The sequence below is a fragment of the Leptinotarsa decemlineata genome, unplaced genomic scaffold (genome assembly GCF_025532065.1).
Source record: "Leptinotarsa decemlineata unplaced genomic scaffold, Ldec_3_MD MMD2_P_RNA_scaffold_2, whole genome shotgun sequence".
Lineage (NCBI taxonomy): Eukaryota > Metazoa > Arthropoda > Insecta > Coleoptera > Chrysomelidae > Leptinotarsa > Leptinotarsa decemlineata.
In genome coordinates this window covers 6,185,418-6,203,767 of record NW_027412529.1, presented here as the reverse complement: position 1 = coordinate 6,203,767, position 18,350 = coordinate 6,185,418, and the positions used below count along the sequence as shown (strand labels likewise).

Here is an 18,350-nt window from a genome sequence, read left to right as displayed (position 1 = left end):
TTCGGTATTCTGTCGAAAGTTTTTACGGTTTCGTAGATGGTTTCCTATTATTTTCTTATATCTTGAATGAACAGACATCCCAACATGAAATCTGTATCTATTGCTCAATACTTGGGAAACATGAATAGGTATCTGAAAAATATATAATGCGGACGTGAATAGTCTACCTCACTTTTGAATTTGACAGGGGTAAGATGTCGGAGTCGGCCGAATTTTTCATGAAAATAAATCAATTTCAGTGATTTTCAAAAAAGGGTGACATAGGCGCCTTAGAGAGGAAGCTATCAATATGTGTTTGCCCTTAGAAAGGGATTCTTTCGACCTTTGAATTCTCTTTACAACGGCTATTATAGTTTTCCATCAATTACTACATCAAATTGCTTCAGTTGCGATATTAAAATTGAAATTGCCTTAAAAAAATGATTAACTAATTTTGTGAGAAACGCTACTTTGAGTTTTCCATGTTATCGTCCTCAATCGAATGTTTGTTTTTATAGTGAAATAGTCTCCAGAATAAAATATAAAAGTGGAGTCTATTGTGAAGTTATTGTTTGAATCGAAGAGTGGGAAAAGTGATAACTCATACTCGCTACATACACTGGCTTTCTTCGAAAACTTCTAATAATTCATCGTACATATTCTCTATTTCACTATCACTGTCGTCATTTGAATCAATAATGAATTTATTTCCACCAATAATATGGAAATGTCCAATCTCCATATAGTCTTTCAACTAAAATTACTTTTTCAATCCTTTTCTGCCAGTCTTCTTCGATAATATTAGATACTTCTTCTTTAATTAGCTCCAATACCTTCTTATTAAATTTTGGAAAATTTATTTGCGCCTGATGCTTTATTTTAATGTTTCCCAAATAAACTCGATGAAATTGAAAACACAAAAATAGAGGAAAAGTCTCAGTATGGTGTGGCCACACTTTTCAGCAATACTATCAAGAGCATACACTTTTATAAATGTTTTCTTCTGTAAAACTTCAAGTAGTTGGTTTTTGGTATAGTAATCTTCAAAATACAAATTTTTATCCAATGAAAAACTTTGTATTTCATCTTTTCTCGAATTTGTATTCGGACTTTGATGAGATGTCGAGAACTATCACACTATTCGCATCCAAATTTGGAATCAATATGTTTTCAAACCATTCCTCGAAAATAATAGCTTTCATTTTATTATGATGGTCAACATTGCAGTCCTAAAGTTTTTTCCACTTTATTTCAAAGAATTCGGAACCCATTCTTTACTTACTCCGCAATGCACAATGATTAGTCGCGATCCTTTGTTTGCAGGCATGTTAGGCGTACATTCTCGAACCATCAGTCCAACCTTTCGTAACTATGTTTGTGAGTGTCATACCAAGTGTCGTCCAAATAGAAAGTTTGCCGTTGTTCTTGTCTATATTTAGTTATTTGTTCTAAGTATTTGTTACGCAATTCCACTATTTTTCTGCTATCCATGATTGATTGACATCTATTCATTATTTCAAATCTAAATCCTAGTTTCTTTATCCAATTATGAAGATTTTTGTCACAACAGCTCAGGTTATGACCAGAAGTATTCAATATGTCTTCATCATGATTTCAGTTGTAGGAATCTCATTGCTTTGTGACAGTCGTATATTATTTTTTTCAATGATTTTATTGGATGATCATCTGAAGGTTTTGGTAATCTTGTATCACATCGCGTCTTTCGTTCATAAGGTTTGTTTTTGACTATTTTACGTACAGTTGAGAAAGGAATTTCGGTCAAATCTGATGTTTATTGTAATAGTTTGTTTTCCTCGAAATCAAACTTGAGATGTTTAAAGAAAATCTCTTTTTAAAATCTGTTTTTTTTTCTGTTAATCAGCTGTCGCCCCCATACGAACGACAACTCTCGGAAGTTGAGAAACTTGTGTGAGCTAAGGACTAACGAGGTCTTACCTTTTCACGTGTGATTCCTAACACGGATTCTCATATACAACGAAACATACTCTCTTTGTCTCAATATTCAGATGCATCCGTATCTTATTCACTTATTCTTATTCGCATTGTTCACCATCGCTATTGGAGTCACTATACTGGAAAAAGTCTGCGTTGTTATTACACTCGTTATTATTATTAGTACTGGTCCAAAGACGCCACATTTTTAACAGACAAAAAAATTTTAAGTAATAATAAGCGCACCAATATCGAATTTCAACACTCAAATCGAAATCAGTTCCTGAACTGAACACGACGGCGATAACCTTCCCCGATTTCTATTCGTCACCGTAACATGACTTCAAATTTAATTTTATGACTCTTCAGTCAATCATAAAACTCGGTTAGTTAAAATTATCCAATACAAACCCCAATTATACAGTACAGTGGACTGTTTCGTAGCCGGTTCATTTCTATGTATTAGTTTTTTTGGCCTTTGTGAGTGTCGACAACTTTAAGAGTGCACCGTTTACTGCGACTATACAGGATGGGCAAAACTTATTTGAAGAAAACAACACAAATGCACGAAATCATCAACATGAGCCAGCCGCACTTTTTGGTTTCTGACTGGTTGTCTCGGCTTAGAGCCTTTATTAAAGTCCCCATGGAGGCAACTTTAGCAAACCTTTTTCCAGTTTTGAAAACTGTTGCTACGTTATCATTCAATGAATATGTGCTTTTTCACAACAATGTCTAATCCCATCGCACTATCTTGAGGGAAGAGGTCGTTGAACACACTTTTGCACTTGAATTCACTTTCTTCGCTGGACAATTTCACACGTGCTTTAGTTTTGTTGGATATTGTCGGATTGCGTAACGCTATGATTCTACATTTTTCAGATAATTCATTAAGCAACCGATACCTCAATTACACGAGGTATAATCAGAGTGGCTGATATGTATATTCATTCATCCATTCATTTGTGGGTTATTCAACAAGGAATTTAATTCTATTTGACCATAGGAACTCATTGTCATATGTAATTTCATTGACCGATATTTGATGAAAATCCATAACGTATTCACTGAATAGTTTACAAAACGGAAACACGTGTTTTGCTGCACAATAGCCTCCTCAGACAAATTCATAATCACTTAATTCTACTTAATTAGTGCTTTAATATAACAATTTCAATTATCTGAGCTTCTACCGGTTAATGATTGATAATTTTATCTGTAAATGAATATTACTGAAGTTTTTTCCCAACACCAAATCGTTATTTTAACACCTCGACACGTGTTTCGATCACCAAGTGATTATCTTCAAGAGGAAGATTAAACTAATCATACTTACCAAGCTATCCTCATTTATACCATACAGGTATACAGATATAATATACATAGATACAGGTACCTACCTGTTCTAGATACCTGCGTCTTGAGTGTCTTAAATTGATTTCACAATGTGTCCTTATGTAATAGTTAGGTGAATCTAGTGATTGAAATAGTACAAGCTATATAAAATTAATTTCACAATATTGCTCCATCTAGGGCAATATCTAGGGCCCTAGTCGTTGATATATGATAAAAAGAGGATTGGAGACAATATGGATCCCTGAGGAACACCAGCGTTGATGGCCACTTGCAGAAAAAGTTCTCTCCGGAAGCTAGAGAGCCATGCACAAAAATGGTACGACAAGCCAAAGCATCGTTGTTTGGTCAGCAAACCCTCGTACCGCACACGATCAAGGGCCTTAGAAATATCAAGCGCAACAATAAAAAACCATTCGATTCTTTCATTAGAATTTTTTATGGCTCATGTGCTTCACCTCATGTAGGAATTCATTGAGAAAGTTCAAAACAAGAGAATTACCAATTGATAAAGATAGCCTTAACCTGATCAATATTGGATGATTATCATTTCTTGTGTTGTAGTCATGTAACTCAGAATGATATTGAAAGTTTGCAATATTTACATGAATTTGTAAAAGAGACCTCGTAGATATATACAGAAACTATTGTCATGACTTTCTATTCGCCGAGAAAACTTCTACAGGAATCCCTATACTGGCCAATTATAGCTTTTTTTGACACTTGAAGTTTTTAAAAGCTAGGCCCAAAGCCTCATACCATAACAGATATGAAAATGGAATGAAGAACAATTAGCTGTTCTCAAGGAAGCACAGCTTATCACTTGTCCTGACTGGTTATGAAGCTCAGAAGTCAGTGTGTCGATGTGGCAATGCCGTTTCAGAGACTGATCTAATGTGAGCCCTAGAAGTTTGGCTTTTGCACCAATTTATTCAGAGGATCACACAAAAAACTTAGGCTTTGTATTTCACCAGCATTCTGCTTGAAATCATTTGCTACAAACCAATCATCTGCTTTCTGATCAACTGATATAATAGAACACTCTAAGAGATCTTCATCATTACTTGAATAATATAGTGTTATATTGTCAGCAAACATGAAACACGAGGAAGGCTGTAAATGATACATCGTATCATTTACAGCCGTACATATATCATCAATAAAGTAGGTCCCAAGACCGACCCCTGAGACACTCCGTATTTGACCATTTGAAAACCAGATTGATTTTCATCACAGTAAACCGCTTGTTATCTCAGTATCACTATTTTTCGGGTTCGAAGGCCGTGAATTTTTGGAATTTCTTCCCGACGTTGAAGCGTTACTGCTGAATCTCTCTACCGTGTCAACATCAAGATGCCATCCTTGATATCTGCACACGACATGCATGAAAAGTAATAAATATTTTAGACAATGGTACACCGGCGTAATCAAATTGTTTCATGACATTAAGGTTACTGAATTCCATGCGTGAATGTGTGTCATAGAATTGTATGTTCTATGACATAATACTTACGCTGTCTGTCAGGAAGATATTTCGTTTCACTTGACATACCTTGCTTTCATTAATTAGTTATTATGAAAAACCATCGAATGAGTTAATTTGATATGATCGCTTCACATCATTTTTTGTGGTTTCAGCAATACCGTAATATTACTAAAGGAAATGACAGTTTTCGGGGAAAATTTTACTTAATGGGATACTCACGGATTTTCGCGATTTTTTCTGTGATGATACTACGTGATGGTAGGAACCCAGAAGACTTTTTATTTTTTATCGGGCTCAATTCGTTTTCGAGATACAGCCTGTCAAAGTGTGTATGATGTCATAAGGTTCGTTCCAACCTTGAGTCACAAACAAATTTCTAACTGTTTGTAAATCGTTGTCAACGCGCATGTCTGGTAAATATTGGTTTCTGATTAATTTGAAATTTCTGATTGGAACAGCTGATAGTTCAACTGAAATTCGGCATGGAATTTCAACATAACCTTTAAAAATAATTTGGGAAAGAAAGTTTTTGGCTTTCTACTACTCCATCTTAATACAAAAAAAGGGGATGAGGGAATCTCCCAAAGAAAGGAAGGAAGTAATCAATTTGAAAATAAGTAACTCTATACATGGATGTGTAGATCATGCAAAGAAGTAACTTTCAGACACAACCTGAAAGAATGTCCTCCTGAAACAGCTACTTTCATATAAACATTGAATTACACGAAAGAAAAAAAAATTCTTTCGAAACAAATACTTCTATATGAACATTGAATTATACAGAAGATACTTTTCTCTACTCAGTTTGTATTTCAAACATTCCACAACGAATGTCACTCCTAAAAATATAACCCCTTCAATTCTTTAAAAATAAATCTAATCAAGTGTAATTCTGGAGAGTGAAAGAAGGTTGCAGTATTTTATATCTCTATTCTATTTACTTATCAACATGGAACTGGGAGGTCACCGCAATAATTAATTTGTGTAATTAAATATGTTCATATTATAGGTTCACTTAAAGAATTCCCAATTTTTCCTGCGCCAGCAAATACATAATTTATTTTATAACAATTTTTGCAGGTTATGTTGTTTGTTGTTTGTAAGTTGCATGAACATAAAACAGAAACAGTAATAAGGAATACGCATGCGTCAGATTGATGGTTAGAAGATAATCCTCAAACCATTCTGATAGATTTCGAACAGGTTTGAATCTTGGATGGAACAGAAAACTGATAGTTTACTAATGGTTGGAAACTCACGTTGGAACGCAATCACATTACTGCGCAGAATCCTGACTGTCAGAAACTGTTTCTGACGCTGGTTGGAACGAACCTATATTTTACTTTTTTTTATTAAGCAATTAACGATTGCAATTCACATATTTTTTATTCAACATATCTTTTTCCATATCATCGCACTTTTTTCTATTCCTTTTCATTCACTTATAGCCAAGTTTCTTGAAATTAGATTGAAATTCCATAATTTGTCACATGCTAACTCAACCTAACCTAACCCAGTCTAACCTTACTTTAGAATTTTAAAAAACTATGTATCCTCAACATCTAAACTGACCTCCAAATTCTAAAAGGAACGTATTTTCGAATAGTGAAACTTAATGCAATTTATAAAAAGTGATTTGTGTGCACCCACCGACATAACCTATAAGGTTATGTCGATGTGTGCACCTGACAAATTATGGAATTTTATCCTAATCTCAGAAAACCCGACAATAAGTGATTGAAAAGGGAAAGAAAAAGGTGCGATGATATGGAAAAAGTTGTGTTAAATAAAAAAATATGTGAATTGCAATCGTTTATTGCTAAAAAAAAAGGTAAAATATGACGTCATACAAATTTTGACAGGCTATATCTCGAAAACTATTTGAGTCCGACAAAAAATAAGAAGTGTTCTGAATTCCTACCATCATGTAGTCTCATCCAAGAAAAAATCGCGAAAATCGGTGAGTATCCCATAAAGTATAATTTAGCCCAGTTTTCCTCACAGTGACGTCATCGATGGGATCGAGAGAAGCCTCCATTATCGAATATAAAAAAATCATGATGCGAGAAGTATTGGGGAGCATTAGACAAATTAACTTAGACTGGACCTCTGAGTACAGTTGAGTCCAGCAGAGTATTCGTTGTTGAGCCTTGTACCATTACTTATACTTTTACGGGTCGAAACAGCGTTGTCCGTTGTTGAATCACAAATGCTTTGTCTTTGGACTCCAGTTATCTCCAATTCCTCAACCATGAAAGCTGCTGTGTCAAGCAAAGAGCGAATTTTGTTCGGTGCTTGAAGTTTGTTGGCATTGCAAAGGACCGTCTTTGGAGGCCTCGTTCATCATTGATATCAAATATTTAAATCTTCTGCGTGTCCCTCAGAGGGTGTCTTCGTAAAATAATATTATTTTTATTATTATTACATATAAATAAAGGCTGAGGACAAAGTCCTATGTAAGCCTAAAAACGAAGGATATCAACAAGTCAATACAATGCATGCAAAAAGAAAAGAAAAATAATTAATAGATGCATGGAGCCGATTAAGCAAATAAGCAAATGTCTATTTTGTTTTTGAAACTGTTCACTGAGTCGGAATTCATAACATCGTTGGTTAAGTTATTCCATGTTTCGAAAATACGATTCACCAAAAAATATTGTCCCTGCCTCGTTGCGAATTTTTCCTTTTTTAATTTGAGTGTGTGACCACGTAACCGCGAATCATTGTTGAAAACAAAAAGTTCTTTCTGATTAGGATAGTTATACTCAGCTATACGTAAAGATAAGATGAGGTCCCCACGGGGTCAACATTGGTCAAAAGCTAGCAGTTGTGCCATCCTCAGTCTTTCGGGATAGGTTGGACGCACTTCACCAAAAGTCATACATGTGGCTCGACGCTGTACATTTTCCAACAAGTCCCTATCGCGCACCAGAACAGGACACCACACTGGACATGCATACTCCATGATTGGACGAACGTATGTTTTTTAGAGTTTTATGGAACTTGAATATGATAGATGGAGGAATGTTCTACGGATGAGGTAAATCAGTGTGTTTGCGCGTTTGCATGTGGATATTATATGTTCGGACCAAGTTAAGATACTATCTGAGTGCATTGCTGAGTGCAACTATCGTTCTTCAACGATAGTTGCACTCAGCAATGTATTCCTGAATCTATTGAAAACACTTTTTCAACACCAGAACAAAAATTACGGTCTCTCGATGCGTGTTTCGCTAACCAAGTTAGCGTACTCTGACGTTAAGTCTGCAGAGGAGATGGATGTCGAGCTTACGACTCCAACTGACCTCCCTGTAAATTTAGATCAGGAGCAAGAGCTTCTCAACTCTCCAACTCCTGATCCAATAACTCAACCTAAAAAAAAAGTTTGGTGGTGCAGCCAGAAAACGACTGAGTCGTCTTCTCAAGAGCAGGGTCCCTTATGAAACCGCCTTGCACCAAATTCTTGAGCGGCGTACGCACAATCTGTCTCAAGTGGAGGAACAAACTCCTCATGAGCAGGTTAGCAAACGTTTGCGCTCAAGTAATGATTCACCGAAACCAGAGACAAAAAAGCCCTGCACGAGTGAATCTAAGGCATCATCAGGTATAGCTGACGTGTAAAAACTCTCATATGAGAAAGTTGTCGCGGGTATCAAGGTGAAAATCTTGTGTCTGTCCCGCTGGGGACCGAATCAGGTTTTTAGAGTTCGGCAGAGCCGTTCTCTCACCATCGGACCTGAAAGACCACTCACCATACAAACTAATTGGCTTCGTTAAGAAGCTGGGTTTATTTGGTCGAGTGTTAATAGGTGTGAACCACAATAAACCCTTGTGGATTGCGATGGAAAGTAGAAAAGACCCACCCACTTCGAACTTAACCTAACCTAGCGTCTTCAGAAGATCATTGTGCTTATAATCATTATGATCACAATGATTGTGATCATAATGATCTTCTGGTTAGTGAAACACGCGTCGAGAGACCGTAATTTTTGTTCTGGTGTTGAAAAAGTGTTTTCAGTAGATTCATTTTACGCCAGAGGTTAAGCCTCACGTGTCCTAAGAGTGCTGTCTGGTATTTATATCATGAATGCTTGGGCTTTAGGCACTTGTTTCATCAATTTACATGAGACGGAGTACCTCAAGAATCGGTACTTGACCCTTTTCTCTTTCTGATTCATTAAAACAATCTGTTCTATATTACAGAATCGATTAATGTATTCACAAACAGGAAAATTTTTATTATTAATTATTCTGAAAGAAGTTTTAGTATCATCAAACTCACTCAGAATGAAAATTAAATCAATCGCAAGAGTTTCGAGAAGTTCACAAAAAATGCATTTCATGAAAAAATGTCTGATCATTAGTTTCTTTTGGATTTTCATTTATTCAATCATGTTCAATTTTCATTTATTTTATAATGCAAGCTCTTATAATACACCGTAACAATGACAACACTCGGTACTCTATATTATGCATTGGAATCATGAAACACTAGAATCTGTTTCTTTTAAAAATATGTTTTTCCGTTAACCAGCTGTCGCACCCTACGAACGACAACCCTCAGAAGCCGAAACTTGTGCGAGATAAGGATTAACGAGGTCCTACTTTTTAACGTGTGATTCCTAACACCTAACACCAGAAAAGACCTCAATTAGTCAGTGGTGCGAGGATTGGCTTCTACCTCTTAACGTCGACAAATGCGTCGTACTTCATCAAGGAAAGAACAATCCACTCCATACGTACACAATAAGCGGTCAATCGTAACATACAGTGTCCTCACATATAGACTTGGGAGTGACTATTGATACCGACTTTATTTGGTCCGAACATATAATATCCACATGCAAACTCGCAAACACACTGATTTACCTCATCCATATATCATATTCAACTTCCATAAAACTCTACAAAACCTATGTTCGTCCAATCATGGAGTATGCAGGTCCAGTGTGGTGTCCTGTTCTGGTGCGCGATAGGGACTTTTTGGAAAATGTACAGCGTCGAGCCACACGTATGACTTTTGGTGAAGTGCGTCCAACCTATCCCGAAAGACTGAGGATGGCACAACTGCTAGCTTTTGACCAACGTCGACTCCATGGGAACCTCATCATATCTTTCCGTATAGCTAAGTATAACTATGCTCATCAGAAAGAACTTTTTGTTTTCAACAATGATTCGCGGTTACGTGGTCACACACTCAAATTAAAAAAGGAAAAATTCGCAACGGGGCAGAGACAATATTTTTTGGTGAATCGTATTTTCGAAACATGGAATAACTTACCCGACGATGTTATGAATTCCGATTCAGTGAACAGTTTCAAAAACAAAATAGACATTTGCTTAATCGGCTCTATGCATATTTCAATTATTTTTCTTTTTTTTTGCATGCCTTGTATTGACTTGTTGGTATACTTCGTTTATAGGCCTACATAGGAATTTGTCCTCAGCCTTTATCTATATGTAATAATAATAATTGAGTTTTTTCGCCTGGAACTTGTGCAATTGGAAAAGTACTTTTTGTATGAGAAACAAATTGCATAAAATAGTAATATATCGAACGAGTCCGGAAAATACTGTTTTGTTTTCGAACGAGGAAGTCTGCGAGTCCAAAAAAACCTACACATTCCTTCATTACATTTCATTGTAGAACACAATTTTAAACATTTTGATTCTTATTTGCATCAAATATTTAAATTCCAACAGAAAATATTAAGAAGGTAAAGTGCCCGTTTCATAATGATTGTTCTCATCTGATAATTTTTGAATGGTCTTGGGAATTTTGATTTTATCCGTGAGTAGATTGCCAATATATCTTTCAGCGACATTTTCATGTTTGATTAATTATTTGCTTACCTGAATGAATTTCTTGATCTGCTCGCTGCTGAAGACTTTCAATTTCTTTACTCTATAATCAACATTCTTCCATTTAAGAAATACTATCAGCTTTGGAAAAGTGGCTGTGCTTACATTTTTCTTTACTAAAATGGTAATTTCCAACACAAGATGGGGGATTTAACAGTTTCAGATTTTTGCGCCAAATAAGCCAAAATGATATCTTCTGTAACAGTTTTGCATTTCTTCATATTCAACCCACTATCGATGTTGCTTTCCATAGTTTCTCACGATAATTGCGAACAAACATGCAAAAATCATCAAGTTCCCGGCCAAAGTAAAAAAATGCTATTTTCTCGAAGAAAGCGGGTTCTTCCCGGACGGTTGCCAAAAAATAAAATTTGACTCAATTCTTCTACTCTACCCATGCGTAGTATAAGGAATTGAAAAATTACGAATAATAGAATTCGAAGGAACAATGACTGAAAGTTTGCGAAGGAAAATTGAAGGAAAACAAAGAAAACGTCGAAGTGACATTTTGTACTGCTTATTTGTAGGACATTTAAATTATTTAAAAAAAACATCTCCCAAAATATTCTTTGTGAAAACCAGAGTTCTAAGAACAGCATAAATAGTAGGGAAATGAAGGTTTCGGATTTCTACTTTTCCATCTCTATCATCTCTATCCAAAAAAAATTGAAAATGTAGAAGGTCAACAACCTTTCTTTTACAAAATATGATCTCGCAACAAAATATACACCTTTCAATGCTTCATGAATAGTGTTGAATATACTGCGACTGTGTATTTTTAATTTTATTTCTGTTAGTTTTGGCAATTTGGTGTTTGAAAGTGAAGTATTTAGATTTATCATATAATTTTGGAATCATACAAAAACTGTGATATTGTTTCCAATTCATCCAGACATCTATAGATGAATGAATATACTGAATATAACAATATACAAATGGCATGAACGAAACTTCTTTCATCATATGAGGAACAAGGAATTATCGTTTTGGTTCAGAGGTAATGTGAATATATTAATTTATTCCTATCATCAGCCATGGTTTGATTCATTAAGCAGATCGGCGGTTTTATCTCATACTACTTGATAAAATTGTATGAAATGAAAGTATCCATCGGACTGTATCTTGAAGCTGAGATTTTCCTCATTCAAATGTATTATTTATGTTGATAAATGACGGATAAGTTTGTTCTGTTGAGGAAGTGAATAATATCCCTTTGACTTGAAGTGACTGGTGAATCCCATGTAACTCGATCCAAAGTAGTTACTTCGGGTGGATTTTTTTCTTCTAGTCCGTAACAGTGTAAAGTTTTTTTTCACAAACACTAATGAATCTTCGAACAGTAGGTTCTCCGTTTTCAATAAAAGAAATTCTATGATTGATTTTCATGAACTGCCGTAATAATTTTGCAGCAAGATCATCGGAAATCGTTGGTGCGATCAATTGGATTTCTTTCCTATGTAAAATAGTTTCAGAAGCACAAACCACGCACATTGACAATGTAAAGTTGACATTTTAATGTTTGCTTTCGGAAAGTAACCAGATTCAATTCAATGCCCTTAAAACTCAGGCATCGGTTCCTTTCAAAAACAGACAATGTCACTTTCTGCTTCTATTAGTTTGTTGGGGGTTGAAATGGACACCAGTATGTCTTGATACCATCATGTCGCTGGAATTGCAAAGGAGCTTCTCAAAAACTTGGAGCACTCTTTCGAACCAGAAAATTGGTCACACCCCGTCAACTTTTGATGCTTTATAAAGCGCAGATCAAACCTTCTTGAAACACTGTTCCGAACCAGAAAACTGTACATACCTCAGCAACTTTTAATGCTTAATGAAGCACATATCAGACTTCCTTTGGAGTATTGTTTTCATGTATAGAGCCTCGCCCCTAAGCATACCCTGAAGCTGCGGGATTCCATCCAGAAAAGAGTCATCCGCTTGATTGGAGGCGCGAACATCACTTGTAACTTCGATAGTCTGGAACATCGAAGAAACGTTGGAGATTTATCTCCAAGTGACTTGGCACACTTGATTCTACCACGAGAGGGTATATATTAGAAGTACTTGACCCTGAAGCTACTGGATTCCACCTAGAACAGAGCAGTCTGCTTGACTGGAGACACTAACATCACTTGCAACCTTGATAGTCTGGAACATCGAAGGAAGATTGGAGATTTTTCTCTCTTTTATAGATACTTCTTCTGTAGCGAATGAATTCTATAACTGGTGTACTTACAATGGTCTAGTGGTGAATTTGGAAAAAACATGCTTCATGCAGTTTCTAACGGAATTCAAGTTTATTAATAAGAGTAAATCATAGTAGCATTGAGCAGATTGATGTTGCTCGCTTTCTGGGAGTTATATTGGATAATAGAATGACATGGAAAAATCATATGAAATAAACAACCACCAAGCTGAGTTGAATCTGTTTTGTAACATTATTTGTTGGTTCCAATTATATATATATATATATATATATATATATATATATATATATATATATATATATATATATATATATATATATATATATATATATATTGTATATCAAAACACAAGATAATTCCATTCTTAAAAATAGCAGTTTATAGTAGGGGAGCCCACGATGTCAAATGGGGATTTACTCGAGCGTCATAGAGACATATTAGGTTGCAAAGCTTAGATGATAAGAAGAAAAAAATGTTATATAATATATACCTATTCATTGGTGGGGTAATCGGCTATAGATTTTTGAATATGTAAAAAATTACTGTTGCATAGACATACTAGAGCGCGTCAGATATTGATAGCATCAATGTCCGACGTATTTTTAATAATGTTCGTATGTTAATCTGATCGTTTGCATAATGCGGGTGGTTGTACGTAAGGGTTAAAAGTGAAAAGAAAAAAAAATTAAACGAGCGCGTCGGATTTTCTAAGGGGGTGTTAAGTGCAACAAAAAAAAACTCTCATTCAATAATCTAACGATTTGGATCTGACGCAAACTCCAGTCATTATTATAATATGCAAAAAAATCGCCATTTTGAAATACTCAAGCGCGTCAGATTGAGATATATATGGTTCATCTTTATGTTCTAAACGTGCTGTTTCATAATCTGACGATTATCTAGAGGGATTCGCCTAATCTGACAAAAAAATATATATTTTTTTATTTTTTTTCAATCATTGAACTGAATCATTTGATGACCTCAGGAAGCAGCATGCAAATAAATAAGTGTATGTATTTTTAAGTAGAATACTTGTATTTATAAGAAAATAATTGAAAAAAAGCTGAAAAAAACTTAATTTTACATAATCGATTGATTCATTAATCATCAACTTCATCACAAACGAGTCTCTGTGATCAGCTATGATGGCGTCATGTCAACAGAGTGGGGACGAAGTGAGAGAGTAATAGATAGAGAAAAAGTGAAAGAGAAATAGAAACTCGAGAGGAAATATAGGTATCACACAGCTGCACGCATTAAACTTCATCGACGAATTTTTGTTATTTCGTTATAAAAAAATTCTACGCTCGAGAATGTCGAAATGACGTTATTTTTTACAACTTTGCTGCCCTTCCATTACTATACATCACTCTCAAATTGTCAGATTACTGGAATATATACTTTTTAGCATGTAATTAAGTCACCCTACCTTAATCTGACGCGCTCGAGAATTTCTTTTTTTTTTTAATCTGATCCTTTATCCTTCACGGGCGGCCGTATATATGGGGCTCATATTTGGTGGAGATACTTAACTTGGTACAGGGTACCCCCCTGTTTATTAATCTGCCGCGCTTTAGTAAATCCCAAAATCCCCGCTTGGGCTCCCCTATTATTACACAAGTACGATACAAGAAAATATAGTAACCTACATCAACCATACTCAAGATTAACCATTGAGCAAAACTCGCACATCGTATATATGGCGAGGCATGTGGTGAATGTCGCGCCATATATACAGGCCAAACTGGGAGACATTTTGATACAAGGTACCACGAACATGTCATTTCGGATAAAAAATCAATAATGTACGAACATCTTCAAAATTCGAAACATGAAATAGATAAAGATAATCTAAAGATCCTACACACATGCGAAAAAGGGAAAATGATGAATCTGTTGGAATTTATGGAAATAAACAGGTCAAAGAAAAATCCCAATTCCATTGTCCTCAACGAACAACTTGATTTAAATAATAGTCCTCTCCTGAATCTATAATCCAGATCCCAAAACCTACATTATATTAAAAGCTTTGTTATGTTCATGGATTTTACAGGTATATGAAACGCAGGTACCGGGTATCAGGTATATCAGGTATATCAAATCATTTATGATAGAATAAGCAACATAGGTATAAATTACTCAGATTTAAATGTAATCAGTTAGTTTTGAAAATGGTGTAATAGCCGAAACCGGTCAACAATAAAGAAATATAGTGGAAAATAGACAAAAGTGTGTTTTTGTAGTGTATCCTCAGTAACTTATTTCCATATTAGCATTGTTTACCTTTTGCATGCCGGGCGCTTGTTTCAGGGTTTTTGTGATTTTCTGGCTTCAGAGAAATTGTTGAAAATAGTATTTTTTTCTTGTGCGTGCAATGACTTCGGAACTGGTAAGTACCTTTTTAGTATTTCATTGCTTATTTTGGTAAATAAGTACAATTATAAAAGATGTCTCACAAGTAAGGTTATAAGAAATCGAACTTCGATTGCGTGGTTGCCAAACTGCATGTGTTTTTTAGTGGGTCGTTAACGACCCCTTGGACCTCAGAAGTTCTTGAATATTTTTATTGGTTATTTTTTTAGGAAGCGCCCACTCACAGCTGCTGAGCTTTTAGAGCAGATAGAGAATTCAGAGGCAGATGATGTGATTCCAGACGGAATTGTGATATTGTCGCAACTCAGTTCTCGCTTGGCTATTAACGAGAGGATTTATTTTGCTGTTTCACCCGCTCATTTATTCATCCCAAATAATGAAAGAACTCATTTAAAACTTAATAAAATATTTATTGTGAAAGAAACGGAAAAATACTTTAAATAAACTCACACTCAATGTTAATAAAAAAAATACATTAAAATAATAAAAAAACTTACATTATACTGCCACCCAGCAGGATTGAAGAAAAGGAGATGTGCTGCATTTCTGAAGACCCAATCGATACGTAAATGAATACTGTCTGTTGACTGTTAACTGTTAACTCTTATGATCTTGACCTCCCTCAATATTTATAAAGAATTATACGCTGACATTGCGACTTTGATCCGGTCACTGTACTGAGGTAAAATGCACAGCATGCAATCTGTGCCAAGTTTGCATATTTGGAGATTGTTTTATATTCCATATCCTGTGATCGGATCAATTTCGATGTCTATGAACTTGAAATATCAAAAGATGGAATTCTGAATACTGAGTGTTTTTGTGTTAAAATATTGAAGTGAGGTTGGAACATCTTTCAATTCATGTATTTACTTAAATGAATCTGAATAATTTCATGATTATCTTCTATATTTGACACATCTCCCCTCCACGTTAAAGCTGGCCCCCAGCTTTCTGGGTGGTAATGAAAAACAAAAAAAAAATGAAAACTCACAACTCAATAAAAATATTTTGAATAATAAAAAAACAATGGGTTTAAAATATGATTATAAACATCAATTACAAACTACATGTCCTATAAATGTTAGAAAAAACCATATTGTTCAATTGATTCTGCAACTATGAGTTCCCACACTTATATTGTCATAGTCCGGCACTGAACTTTATCTGTCTTTGTGTCACTCCACCAATCTGTCCGCACATTGTTCCGTGTCTTGGTTCTGATACTGTTTTGGTTGACGGCTGCTCGGCTACCACAACTCAACTGGATGGAAACATTGGCAACGTAGTAGTTGGTTGAATTGGACTGGACTATAATTACGTATTACGTTGTGCTTTGCGTTTTCTCGTATTACCAGAGCATGTTTTTATGGTTTCTGTGAAATGTATCTGTCATTTTGTTCCATGCCTATTCTCTCAATTGTGTATAGAGAAGAAGATTTACGACTTGACATGACATATGACATACATATAATTTGATGAATATGTGAATATTTATGTGTGAAGTGATTTTGATTTTACACTTCGAAATATATTTATATCTGTGTGTTCATCGTGTGATAGTGTGATCGAGTTATTAGCTGCCCAGGAATATAGAAATTACCCCTTCGAGAACTTTTGGGAAACTTCAAACATAATCGTTTGTGGTTCTGTTGTGTCAGCATTTATGAAACTAGCGTCGTTCTCATAAATTATTAGTGAAATATTTTCTGTAGGCTGCTTGGGATTTGGATTATCTTAGTACTCAACGGTATGACGGTGATTCTGGATTGTTTTGAGTATTACAATTCTTTTCACATATTATGTCTGTGGATGATGTCTGGCCACACAGGAACTGTTTATCAGCTACTCAGAACAACTGGTAACGCAACAACGTAAGTATTTGTTTCTGGTTGAATATGGCACTAGTGACTGCGATATTCCTATAGTCCATTCATTTGAGCCATGATGATTCAACTTCATGTTTCCCTAGGTCATCCATCGTGCTGTCTGTGGTACGATCTGCTGAATGTCCTGAAGTGGAAAACCGTAACAGGGGTGATGGAGTAGTGGAGTAGTGACTGCCTCGAAGTGCCTTGGGGTGTGGTGTTGCCTCGATTGCATGAAACAAGAGAGAAATTCGGCAGTAAGTTCTTTCATGATATATTTTTATTCTTATAGCTAGGTTATGTTACTATTAAATTCGATAATAAAAAAAAAATCAACAGAAATCACTGCATTATATAGTTAACAATCATTTGACAATTTAATCTAATTGGTTAGAGTACATATAATATACATTAAAGTTAATTTGACGATAAATAGCAAATAGCCTACAAACTTTCTTTTTCAACTTTGAAGCATACTTTTTGATTTATGCTTGAGCATACTTTCACACCCATTTCAACATTAATTTCTTTTTGTACAATTTTTTACTGATTCCTTACAGTCTTTGTCACCTGCCTATTCAATTGTCACCTCATGTGATATACATTTCACTGAATAATAGGAAATTGAAAATAGCAATAGCAATTTATTTTCTTTTCAATGAAAATAAACAGCTATTGGAAATATTTATCGAAAACAACTACTTTCCTGGCTAGTACCAACGACGAATATTGAATTATATCTGATAAATATATATTAGAAACCACATGTAAATTGCATCTCTCAGATTTTGCATATATTATTATTCTCTTTATACTCTTTCACCTTTTTTCATAATTATCATGACGTAGTAACTTTCTACATCTTGAAACATCATATTTGTCTTTTCTTAAGACAACTTTCTGTGTCGTACTTTCTACAACATCGTACCTATTGTCTTTCCTCTGAAGACCTCATGTATGCGCATTTCATTTCATGCCTCATACAAAATTCATATTATTATCATCATCATTTCTCCTGAACACCTATCATATTTTACACACCATCAAAAATGAAAAATTTCATGCAGTTTTGGGAGCGTCCTCCACAGTCTGCTTTTTCATCTTGTGTGTATAGTCTACCTATATAAATGATTCTTCTTCAATACATAATCATCAATTCTAACCTTTTCAATATATCTATACGCTTCTTTTATTTCTCATAATATTACAAACTTCACTGTTTGTAGATCATCAGTCTGAGATGCTATTTCCTATTACTTTCCATACAAA

General features: G+C 35.0%; 1 long non-coding RNA gene across 1 annotated transcript; it reads left to right on the top strand.

The window, feature by feature from the left end:
- The first annotated feature begins 16,334 nt into the window (after positions 1-16,334).
- Positions 16,335-17,413, top strand: LOC141485545 (uncharacterized). The gene is made up of 2 exons (XR_012467276.1): positions 16,335-17,087; positions 17,186-17,413. It is a non-coding gene; the product is annotated as an uncharacterized lncRNA (long non-coding RNA).
- The last annotated feature ends 937 nt before the right edge of the window (positions 17,414-18,350 follow it).